Raw genomic sequence first — 11388 nt, 5'->3', positions numbered from 1 at the left:
ATAAAATCACAGTTTTTCACATTATAGACTAGGCATAATTTCAGAAAATGTGCTTGTATAAAGTGCTGAAGGCATTTCGTGTTTATTTTTGGTACACAACATTTCTAGGGGTATTAAGGGGTGCTGAATCCAAATATGCTGTATACCAAGCTCAAAAATGTCAAATAAGGCCTCAAAATTGAGAAATCCAACATGGCCGCCAGCACCAGGCCCTCTCTCCACAAAAACAGGTGCTAAACCCAAATTTTTTATTCTACTGACATGAAACTTTGCACAGAACATCTGAACCTATGGAGGAAGAAAGTAGGAATATAGCTGGGGTGCAACCATGAGTAACGGAGTGTTTTTGACTGTCTAACTGTAATCTTTGTATAGGCGAGGATAAAAAAAATGACATTTCTTCAGTGTTTGCAGGAATACTACAGCAATTTGGTAATAACTGTACAGTGTTGGACACCAACATTAGAATCCCCCAAGTCTTAGCTTTCTTCAGGTACCAAGTTTATGCAAGTAGCTCTTATAAATCTGGATATATAAGCATTTTAATGTAAGCATGCTGTTTTAGGCGAATTTTCAAAAAATAAATGGTGGGGCTTAATGAGTTAAGTGTGACTACACAAGGTACAAACCTGAATTAAATGTGCTTTTGTAAGTTTTCTTACATGCATCAACAAGGACGTAGTCACACCGGAGATTCAATAATCCATACTTGGCGCAGAACACCTTGGATAGGCACAACTGAACATGTTTGTGGACAAACGTTTGTGTGAACCTCCAGATAGTGACCAGCACCTGAACCTGAAATCACCCATTCGAAAGAACAAAGCCAAGACATTTGCCTCTTTGTAAGAAGTTGTGCAACTTAAGAACAAGCAAAACACCATCAAAGTGGACAGGCAGATTCTACAAAGGCTCATCACAGCTTACAGAGCAGGTCGTAAGGTAGACCTTGACAATATCCTCCAGCATGAGCTCATGCCCATCCCGCCATCTCTGGCCACAACTATCGGGAGTCTACATTCCACCAACAAGTCTGTGTTCGCAAATATACTGATGAAACAAGTTAAAACCCCTGCAGATCTTACCCTTCAGGGACCCAGCTGTCTGGTCATTGATGGCCAAGCTCTGGTAATGGCACTCGGAAAGCCACCCGACACTACAACATTTGGTGACTATGCCAACAAGTTCACTGACACCGTGTTGAAGATGGGAGCAAAATACCAGAGGGTAGATGTCGTCTTTGACAGATACCATGACCAATCCATCAAAACAGGCACAAGGGTGAAACGCAAACAGCGCCACAGACCAGTACGTCGTGAAATCAAAAACAAGTCTGTTCCACTTCCTGCCGATTGGTCGAGCTTCATGGCCCTTGAAGACAACAAATCAGATATCGCTCAACTACTCTCAAACCACCTGATAGAACACAGCCCGGATGATGAACCCGTAGTTGTAGTATCAGGGAGGTTTACTGAAGCGACAACTGTCAAGTCAACAGATCCAGATCTTGAAGTCTCCTCTCTGAGTGCTGACCATGAGGAAGCTGATACACGTCTGATTTTCTCATCCAGGCTCCAGTGGAAACAATCGTTGTGTCAGCGTGTGACACAGATGTGCTGCTTCTACTCTTGGCTCACTATGACAGAATCCGATGTACGCATCTCTACATGAATGCTGGGACATCGAAGGATCCAAAATATTTTCCAGTACATGACATTAGAAAGCTACTATCTGATGATCAACTGGACACAATCCTTGCCTTCCATGCCCTCACCGGATGTGACAGTGTGTCCCAGTTCAGTGGTCACGGAAAGAAAACAGCCTGGCAGGTGTTCGAGCACCATCACACTGATCTTGCTGGCCTTGGGAAGGGCCCTTTCACAGAGATCTTGTGAAATCAACAGAGAGATTCATCTGCAAGATCTATGGTGTGCCTGAGGTGGATACGTGCAACAAAGCAAGAGTCAAGTTATTCTGCAAAGGCCGTCCACAAGAGACTCTGCCACCAACCTCAGATGCAGTGAAGTTCCACATCATGCGCTCACACTATCAAGCAAGCATCTGGAAACAAGCTCACCTGCCACACCCTGATCTTCCTCCTGTTGATGAAATGGGGTGTATACACAAGGAAGGACAGCTAGTGCCACGGCTACTCTCTCTGCCACCCATGCCTAAAGCATGCAGGCAGTTCACTTCATGTGGGTGTACTACCAGGGCATGTGAGCGGCGCGGGGAGCGGCGCGGGGAGCGGAGCGGGCGGTTTTGAAGGCGCGCACCTCAGCATACAACGCCAGGCTTGTGACAGGCAACATGAATGACCACAAGGTGGCGAGATACAATGTTAGGAGGACAGTAATAGAAGCAAAAAGGCGCTACAGGGATAAAATTGAACTTCAATATGAACAGGCTCACGCTATGTGGCAGGGCCTCAGAACGATGACAGATTACAAAGGCACCTCCCTCAAACTGAACAGTGACATCCAACTGGCAAATGATCTCAATACCTTCTATGCGAGGTTTGAGGCTGGGAATAACAGCACCAGCCTACAAACCACTGCAATGGAGGGGGGGGGGGCACTGCTGATGGAGACTCAGTGTTCAGGATAACAGAACATGAGGTGAGGAGGACGTTTAAGAAAGTGAATATCAGGAAGGCAGCAGGACCGGACGGTATCCCCGGCCGCGTCCTAAAAGTCTGTGCCGACCAACTGGCCCCGGTATTCACTGACATATTTAACCTGTCCTTAGAACAGGCTGTCATCCCCACCTGTCTGAAGAAGTCCACCACTATCCCTGTACCCAAAAAATCCAAGCCTGCTTGCCTCAACGACTACCGCCCTGTAGCTCTCACCTCCATAGCCATGAAGTGCTTTGAGAAGCTAGTGAAGGGCTACATCTGTTCCTCCCTCCCCATCAACCTGGACCCCCTGCAATTTGCATACCGCCCCAACAGGTCCACGGAGGACGCCATAGCCCATGTGCTGCACACAGCAGCATCACATCTGGACAAGAGGCAGGGGAACTATGTGAGAATGCTATTCATCGACTACAGCTCAGCATTCAATACCATAGTCCCCTCCAAACTCATAGCCAAGCTCAGGGACCTGGGCTTGAACTATGACCTCTGCCAGTGGGTCTTGGACTTCCTGATGGGCAGACCCCAGGTGGTGAGAGCAGGCAACTGCACCTCCTCATCCATCACCCTCAACATAGGGGCCCCCCAGGGCTGTGTTCTGAGTCCCCTCCTCCACTCCCTGTACACACATGACTGTGTGGCACAGCGGAACAACAACACAATCATCAAATTTGCTGACCACACAGTAGTGGTGGGCCTGAACTCTGCAAACGACGAGAGGGCCTACCTGGAAGAGGTTAAGGTTCTAGCGAGATGGTGTCAAGAGAACAGCCTCTCCCTGAACGTCAGCAAAACAAAGGAGATGATTGTGGACTTTAGGAGGTCGGGGTCAGGGACTACAGCCCCCTCAGCATCGACGGGGCACCGGTTGAGAGAGTGAACAGTTTTAAGTACCTCGGAGTCCACATATCCGAGGACTTGACATGGACCACACACATTGACAGTGTTATCAAGAAGGCACGACAACGCCTCTACTTCCTTAGGTGCTTAAGGAAGTTCAACGTGAGTCAGAAGATCCTCAAGAACTTCCACTCATGCACAATAGAAAGCATCCTGACTGGCAATATCACCTCCTGGTTTGGGAACTTGGGCACTGCACAAGACCGCAGCAGACTACAGAGAGTGGCCCGTTCAGCCGAATGCACAATTGAAGGTGGGCTTCCCACTCTCCAAGACATTTACAACAAGCGGTGCATGGGCAAGGCTAAGAGAATAATCAAAGACTCCAGCCACTCAAACAACTGCCTCTTTGAACTGCTGCGGTCTGGCAAGCGATACCGGAGTCTCATGGCAAGCACAGAGAGACTCAGAAGGAGCTTCTATCCCCAGGCCATCAGGATTCTCAATGAATGAACAATGAACAATAAGCAAACCATCAACACACCCACAGCGCACATACACTCACTTAAATAAACAACACACTGTAGCAGTGTAGCACCCACTTTACCACTTTAGACACACTTTACACTTTAGACACACTTTACAAACAGGAAATTGCACATCACCACTACAAGGTGGCACCACAAGCTAAGCTATACCTTACCATTTTTGTACCAGCTGTACATACTGTATATATAGATACACTGAACAATTTTGTTGTTTACACTTGTTTACGTACTTGACTTCTTGACTTTCTATTTTATACTTATTATACTTATTTTATACTATCTTGTTATTATCTAGCACACTCTCAGGAGCAACACAGAAAGAAACATTTCATGCAAAGTATTCTGTATTCTGTATGACAACTAATAAAGAAACTTGAACATTCACTTATATTGATATGGTAAAATAATCTTTTTATTTTATTATATTATAATCTATTCTATTCTATTCAGGAAAAGTGGCATTGGATGAATCATGCAACTGCAAGACACCTGCGACACCTGCCTGAATACGATTGATGACTGACAATAAATTACTGTACCTAAGCTACTGTACGCATATTAAGTACTATCTAATTTGCATAAATTGCATGTTGATTAAAAAAAATCAAGAGAAAAGAGTTTGATGAATAAATCCATGGCCTGGGATCATCCTGCTTTTCTTTCTTAGTTGGTTGATGAGTTATGCATCAATAACGACCACCGTTTCTGCTATAAATATGAGTTTCAAGCAACATTTTCACAACTGATCTAAAATCAGGATATGATTTTAAATTCCTCGTGTATGCAAACATATAAAAACACATTTCATTGATGTTTCTACCTTGTTTATAGTCAAAAAGATATGCACTTAAATAGATTTCAGCCTGGCGCTGGCGGCCATGTTGAATTTCTCAATTTTGAGGCCTTATTTGACATTTTTGAGCTTGGTATACAGCAGATTTGGATTCAGCACCCCTTAATACCCCTAGAAATGTTGTGTACCAAAAATAAACACGAAATGCCTTCAGGGTTATGATTTTCTGAAAATTGACCCTGTCTATTAGGATCTAACATCCCAACAGGCCACCTTGTTTATGGTTTGATTCAGTTTATAGACGATAATAAAAAGAGTAAGATAAAATAGACAGTAAAATAGTGCAGTGCAATAAAATTGTAGAATAGAATAGATTGAAATATTTTTTTTAATTACAGTGCAATAAACTAGTTCTGGATTACTGTTCAACAGTTCAAAGTCGTCTTTACCTTCTCTGTTTGGTATCCACAGTTTAAAACTTGACAGTCTTCCCTCCTGTTTTATACCCACTTTTAGCGGACTGAGTGCTGCGTAGCACTCCCTGGGCTGCCTGGTAACCCTCCACAATCCAACTGTTCTGCTCTCTGGCAGGCCAGCTTCTTCGTCTCATAGGGGAGGGCTCGTCACATATATCGGTCGATGATGAGCCTTTCGATGGGGGTCAGTTTCTTCAGCTCCGACACCAGCCATGCATTCGTCAGCCGAAGGAGGTTGTGCATCTGTGCTCGGGACAAGGCAGCCGGATAAAACACCTATGGAGGAATATACCCGGATCACCGTTACTGTTCCTAATTCATGCAAATGACATGTCATCAGCTTGTGACTGCAACCTGTTCGCGGACGACTCAGCCCTGCTGGTCTCTGACAGGGACAAGTTGCAGGTTGAAAAAGCCCTCAGCTCAGAACTCAGCAGAATCTGCACCTGGCTCGCTGATAACAAACTATCATTACACCTGGGTAAAACAGAATCCATTCTCTTTGGATCAAATAACAAACTCAGCAAGGCCAACGGCTTCTCTGTTACAGTGGGTGACAATATTGTCACAAGGAAAGATGAAATTACCTACCTGGGTTCTATCCTAGAGGCAAATCTTTCCTGTGACAAAATGCACCAATGTAATAAAAAAAGTCAACCAACGAACTAGATTCTTGTACCGGATCTCCTCTCTGGTAAACAAGAATACCTTGAAGACTCTAACAGGAGCACTCATTCAAGGGTACTACGACTATGCTTGCACCTCATGGTACCAAAGCACATCAAAGGCCCTAAAAACAAGACTACAAACATCACAAAACAAACTGGTCAGACTACTGCTTGACCTTACTCCTAAAACCCACCTCACCCCTGCCCATTTTGACAACCTAGGATGGCTTAGAGTAGACGACAACTTGCAATGGGCCTGGTCTACAAGATACACTACACCACTAAGATACCCATGTACATGTTGAAATTAGGGCTGTCAGTTTATTGTGTTAATTAGATAAATTAATTACACAGCAAATTATCGCGTTATGAAAATTAACTCAAAATTAATTACAAAAAGAGAAAATTATAAATATCTTTACATTTTTTGTATCTCATTCATTCCATAAGAACGTAGAATAAACATTTACAGACTTTTTTTTAAATGGTCCATTTGCATGTTTTTGGTATCTGATTCTAGGGACATCTATGGATCTCAGGGAATGTATTCCCAGTGTCAGAAATACTGTGTCTGTTACTAGGCTTGAGTAAATTGTAATGAACCAAATGAGAATTGTTACGAATAGGCATGGTGGTGATGGTGGAGGTAGAACCCAATACAGCAGGACGAGAGCGAGAAGTGAGATGAGGCAGGAGACGACGGTCACAATTAACACATTGGTTGCCAGCAGGGGGTGCACGATTTATCGCTTGAGTGCCAATGCTTTAGTCAATGAGAGGACGAGCACATTTGCGAATGCATAAACTATATCTTAAAGGGGCTATGTATTGCTATTCCTAGCACTATTTGGGCAACTTTACACAATTCCTGTTAGTCTATTGAAGACATTTGTAATTTTTTTTTTTTTTTTTAAATGCATTGTTTTATATTTCTAATCAAGTACTCAAAACCATCATTTTTCTGTCTCAAGAAATCAGGCTGTTATGGCCTGGCGGGAGAGGGAGAGGGAGAGGGAGAGGGAGAGGGAGAGGGAGAGAGAGAGAGAGAGATTTTTGATTTTTATAAAAACTTTATTCTTTACTAAAATTACACAAGATGCAACAAAACGTTCAAAAATAAAATACTCTACAACTCAAAACCAAAAAAAAAAAAAAAAAAAAAACACACAAAAATAGAACAAACAAACAAAAAAATCAATTAGGGACAATGATGCTGAACCTGAACCAAATTGTCACTTGAAATTTCCCCCACAGGGAAAAAAGAAACCTAAACGATCCAAAGTTCTGGGCGTATCAGAGAGAGAGACACCTGAGAGGCACTGTAGAAACCGTTGTCCTGAGAAGAGCGTCTCTAGCTTCACCCTTCCCCGCGTGGTACAACACATCAGGCCTTTGTGCGTGTCCGACAGACACCAGTCAAAACTTATCCCGTGGATAAACAGGGCCGCCCTTACAGCTGACCATCCTCCTTCAGCCTCATCACATTTGCTCCTACCGTCCACCAGTCTTATATCACATGGCATCGATGATGTCGGGGGCCGAAAACAGAGCATAGGGATCGAGCTGCACTCTGGACCGACATCCCCATCAGACAGTATGTCACCCTTGCCTCCCCGTCCGAGGCCGCCTTTTCCTCCCTGGTTCAGATGCCGCTCCAACCTCACCTCCCACTCCCCCGTGTGGAGATTGGCAGCCCTCAGTGACTTCTCATCGAGCATTCTGATTCGAGAGCTCAAAGCCCTAATGAAACCCATTCCGAACATTGGGTAGAAATTAACCAGCAAAGTCCTCTTCACCATCACCCTCCAAGGCTGAATCAGGAAACCGTTTATTTCGGCGTAGACCGCGATGAGCCCCACAGTCATACCTTCCAACCCTTGAACAAGGTACCGGTGCCGGTAACATACAAAGACGGCAGAGACAACATCCCCCATGACGACTCTGCTGAAAATTCTGCCGAAGGAGTAATGCGTGGCCTCCCCATCGGGCATGAAAACGATACGCCCCGCTCCCGTCTCTGAATCCTCCATAGTCCCAGTCCTCATAAAATTCCACAAAAGTATAAGAGTATATGAGATGAACAAAAAAAGTCTCAGCCTCCTTTCCCCGGTATCGGGACACCTTGAAAAGTCCAGCCCCAAGTGACACCACACCAGTCCCCTCAAAAAAAAAAAAAAAAAAAAGTAAAAAAAAACTAAACAAATAAAACAAAACAAAAACTACACCGATTCCACTCCAGCCTCCTCCACACTGGGGCCCTGCATCACCTTCTGCACAATCTTTCTCATCCTGTATATATCTTTGTCAACAAAACGACCATCTCCTTTAAACCTCATATGTTCCTTTGCTGCTGCAACAAACAAAATGTTATCTGGAAAAAAATCTTTCACCTCTACACTCTTCCTGTTCTTTGTCAACTTTAAAAACAGTTTCATTGCATCTAGTGAATAGGAATAACCATCTTCCTCATATTCATCATCACTATCCACAACCATCTCTGCCCATAAACGCCCCTGTGTACTCTGCGTACTGCTAAGTTCTTCCGTCACACCTGTCTTCTTAGCTTGAGAGCTCGACACCCCAACTACCTTACTCTGTGTACTGCCGAGTTCTTCCGTCACACCTGTCTTCTTAGCTTGTGAGCTTGACAACCCAACTACTCCAATCTTTCTCTTCTGCCTAACAACCTCCATCCCGCCGTCCCCCTCTTCCATATCAATATCCTCTACTCCCTCCACCCTGACCCCCTCAACTGAGTCTTCTGACCCTGTTCCCTCAATAGCTACAGCCACCCCAGGCACACTCCCCTCATCCGTAAACCTCCCTGCCACCACCCCCCCCCCCCCTCATTTTCATCCCCTTTTCCTGTCCCTTGTGTCTCAACAGATCCACCCTCCACCTCTGTAATCCTTCCTGCCACGACCCCCCCCCCCCCCCCCCCCTCATTTTCATTCTAATAAGCAAAGAACAATCCATCAAGTCAACGTAACAAGACAATCTTCCAAGAAACGGACAGAAGACATACTTCCATAACGCATCGATGTTCTCATATACTGGCACGCAGCCAATAAGGTATTGATTTTTGTAGATAATAATTGTGGTATATGTTACAGTGACGTTCCGACCATGGGTTTTAATGAACTTGTAATAGTAATGGTATCTTTCGTATGCATTTGTATTTCATGCAGATTTTACGGTTTGGATGAGGTTGGATGGAGCATCTTCATTAAAATCAGTTCAAGAAATCAGCTTGTGTTTTGCGTCGTGCCGGAGGATGTCACACCAATACTGGTAAAATAAAGTCCTTACCTCAGATCAGATGTTCTGCAAAAAGATTAATCCAATTCCTGATCGCCATTACAAATATCGATTGCGTTTATTGATCCAACGTTATACCTCGAAACACATAATCAACGCTTCTTCCAGTTCCCTCAGTGGATGCAATAGTCTCAGGTTACATGCATCAGAAGTAAAATGTGGAATCCGGAGTTATTTTTTTGGATGCAAGTCCCAATGACTCCATTCCAATGGGTGCAATACCATCCGGGAGATGATAGGGGGCGGTATTTGCCCTTTTCGAGCTCAGAGCCAGTCCCAATGATAACGTGAGGCTGGATGGATGAAAAATGAATGGATATTAAAAGAAATAACGATTAAATAACAAGATTTCTCGTCATTGGCACTCAACGCATGGCGGCCAACAACGAGATTTCTCGTCGTTGGCACCCAATGTGTTAAAGAGCTTTACTTGGCAGCAGACAAAAGTATATTAATGCACAAACATAAAAGGCACAGCCGAGCTGGCACTAATGAAAAACAAAACCTGACCAGAAAACGGACTGAGAACTCGAAAACCAAAGGGCAACAAAACGGAACACTAACAAACACTTACCTAGACTGAAAACAACAACAGGGCAAGGACGACGTTAACAGAGACACAACAGGAAACATGGGTACCGGAGACAATGACGCCACAATGAAGTGAGGGCAGAAGACACTTAAATACTACCCTTGATTGAATTACTAACAGCTGGCGAGCCCAGGCAATAATATAGAAATGCAAAAATCAGAACAACTCAACTTGGACACAAAAGGCATAATCACACACAATAACCAGACAGGAGGACGACATCAAACAAAGGAAGGGAGAGCCAACGACAACATGCATAATGACATCACATTAATTACATTTAACCACAAAGATATAATGGATTGCACCATCTGACGGTGCCCGCCAGAGGGCAGCAGAAGACTACTGTTCATATTGTTCCCACTGTCTTGTGACAGAGAATATCAATCCAATTCGTTTAAAAAAAAATTGGACTGTGAATAACACCATGCTAAAATTGACCAGACCTGAAAAATCTAAGCAAATGAATAAAGGGAAGATGATTAAACGGAAGGTTTTGTAGATACAGTACTGAATTCTGCCATCCGGACATATGCAATTTGAAATATTATTATAGAATATAAAATATCAGGCCTAAAATGGTTATGCGATTAAAATGCGATTAATTAGATTAATTCATTACAAAGCCTGTAATTAATTAGATAATTTTTTTTTATCGCCTGACAGCACTAGTCGAAATACTTCCCAAAGGTCAGTGAATTCTACGACCACAACACCAGAGGGAGTTCCACAAATCATGTTCAACCCAGATTCAGCTCAAACAAGGGACTAAACACGTTTAGCAATCATGCCACAACAATGTGGAACGCCCTACCCACAGCCGTGAAGGAATGTGAATCCCTACCCTCCTTCAAAACCGCTCTCAAAGAGCACCTACGGGAGGCTGCAATTCAAAACTGGCCCTGGTAAATGTCCAAACCCCCACCCACCCACCCAACCCCCTCCATTGTACAGTTTCTTCCCCCTCGAATGTATATTTTTTTTTATGATCTCTGTCTTTTAAACAGTACTGTATATTTGTATATTTTGTATGTCATAAATGTCTGGATGTAAAAGTACTGTATGTCTATGTCGTGTATGTCATAAATGTCACGATAAATTGAAAATGGGGGACCCTGATGTAAACAAGACGAAAGTCTTTCTCTGGTCTGCATGCCCTTAACAATTGTGTGTATTAAGCCGTACGTATTGTACCCATTCTGCAATCTGTTAATACAATTTTCAATCAATGAATGTACCTAGTCAAATATAGACTTGCTTAAACACAGGTTTATTATACCCAAATAGGTAAATCAGAGTTATAGCGGATGACTCGAAGTGGATACTGGCCGTGGGGTGGGTGGGTCCAGTGTTTTAGGTTCCTTCGCTGAGGAGTGAGACGTCTGTCTCCGGGAGCAGAGAGGGTCCGTCAGGGGGAAGGGGGAGTTGGAAGTTGGTTGATACGGAAAGTGAGGTGTTCTGGCTAAATTGGGGGGGGGGGGGTTGAGATCGGTTGATATGGAAAGTGGAATGGGTAAT

The 11388-nt window shown here is 43.9% G+C and overlaps 1 pseudogene across 1 annotated transcript in view; it reads left to right on the top strand.

Annotated features, from left to right (window-relative positions):
* LOC311237950 (laminin subunit alpha-1-like) overlaps positions 1-11388 on the top strand; it is an 81701-nt pseudogene that overhangs the window by 61104 nt on the left and 9209 nt on the right. The window contains exon 46 of the transcript XR_014621093.1: positions 8847-8863. The product of XR_014621093.1 is annotated as a laminin subunit alpha-1-like (transcript). The remainder of the gene's footprint in view (positions 1-8846; positions 8864-11388) is intronic.

The sequence above is a fragment of the Notolepis coatsorum genome (assembly GCF_963971535.1).
Source record: "Notolepis coatsorum genome assembly, chromosome: 12".
In the NCBI taxonomy this organism is placed as follows: domain Eukaryota; kingdom Metazoa; phylum Chordata; class Actinopteri; order Aulopiformes; family Paralepididae; genus Notolepis; species Notolepis coatsorum.
Note: the sequence above shows the minus strand (reverse complement) of the source record. Positions and strands in the feature narration are given on the sequence as shown.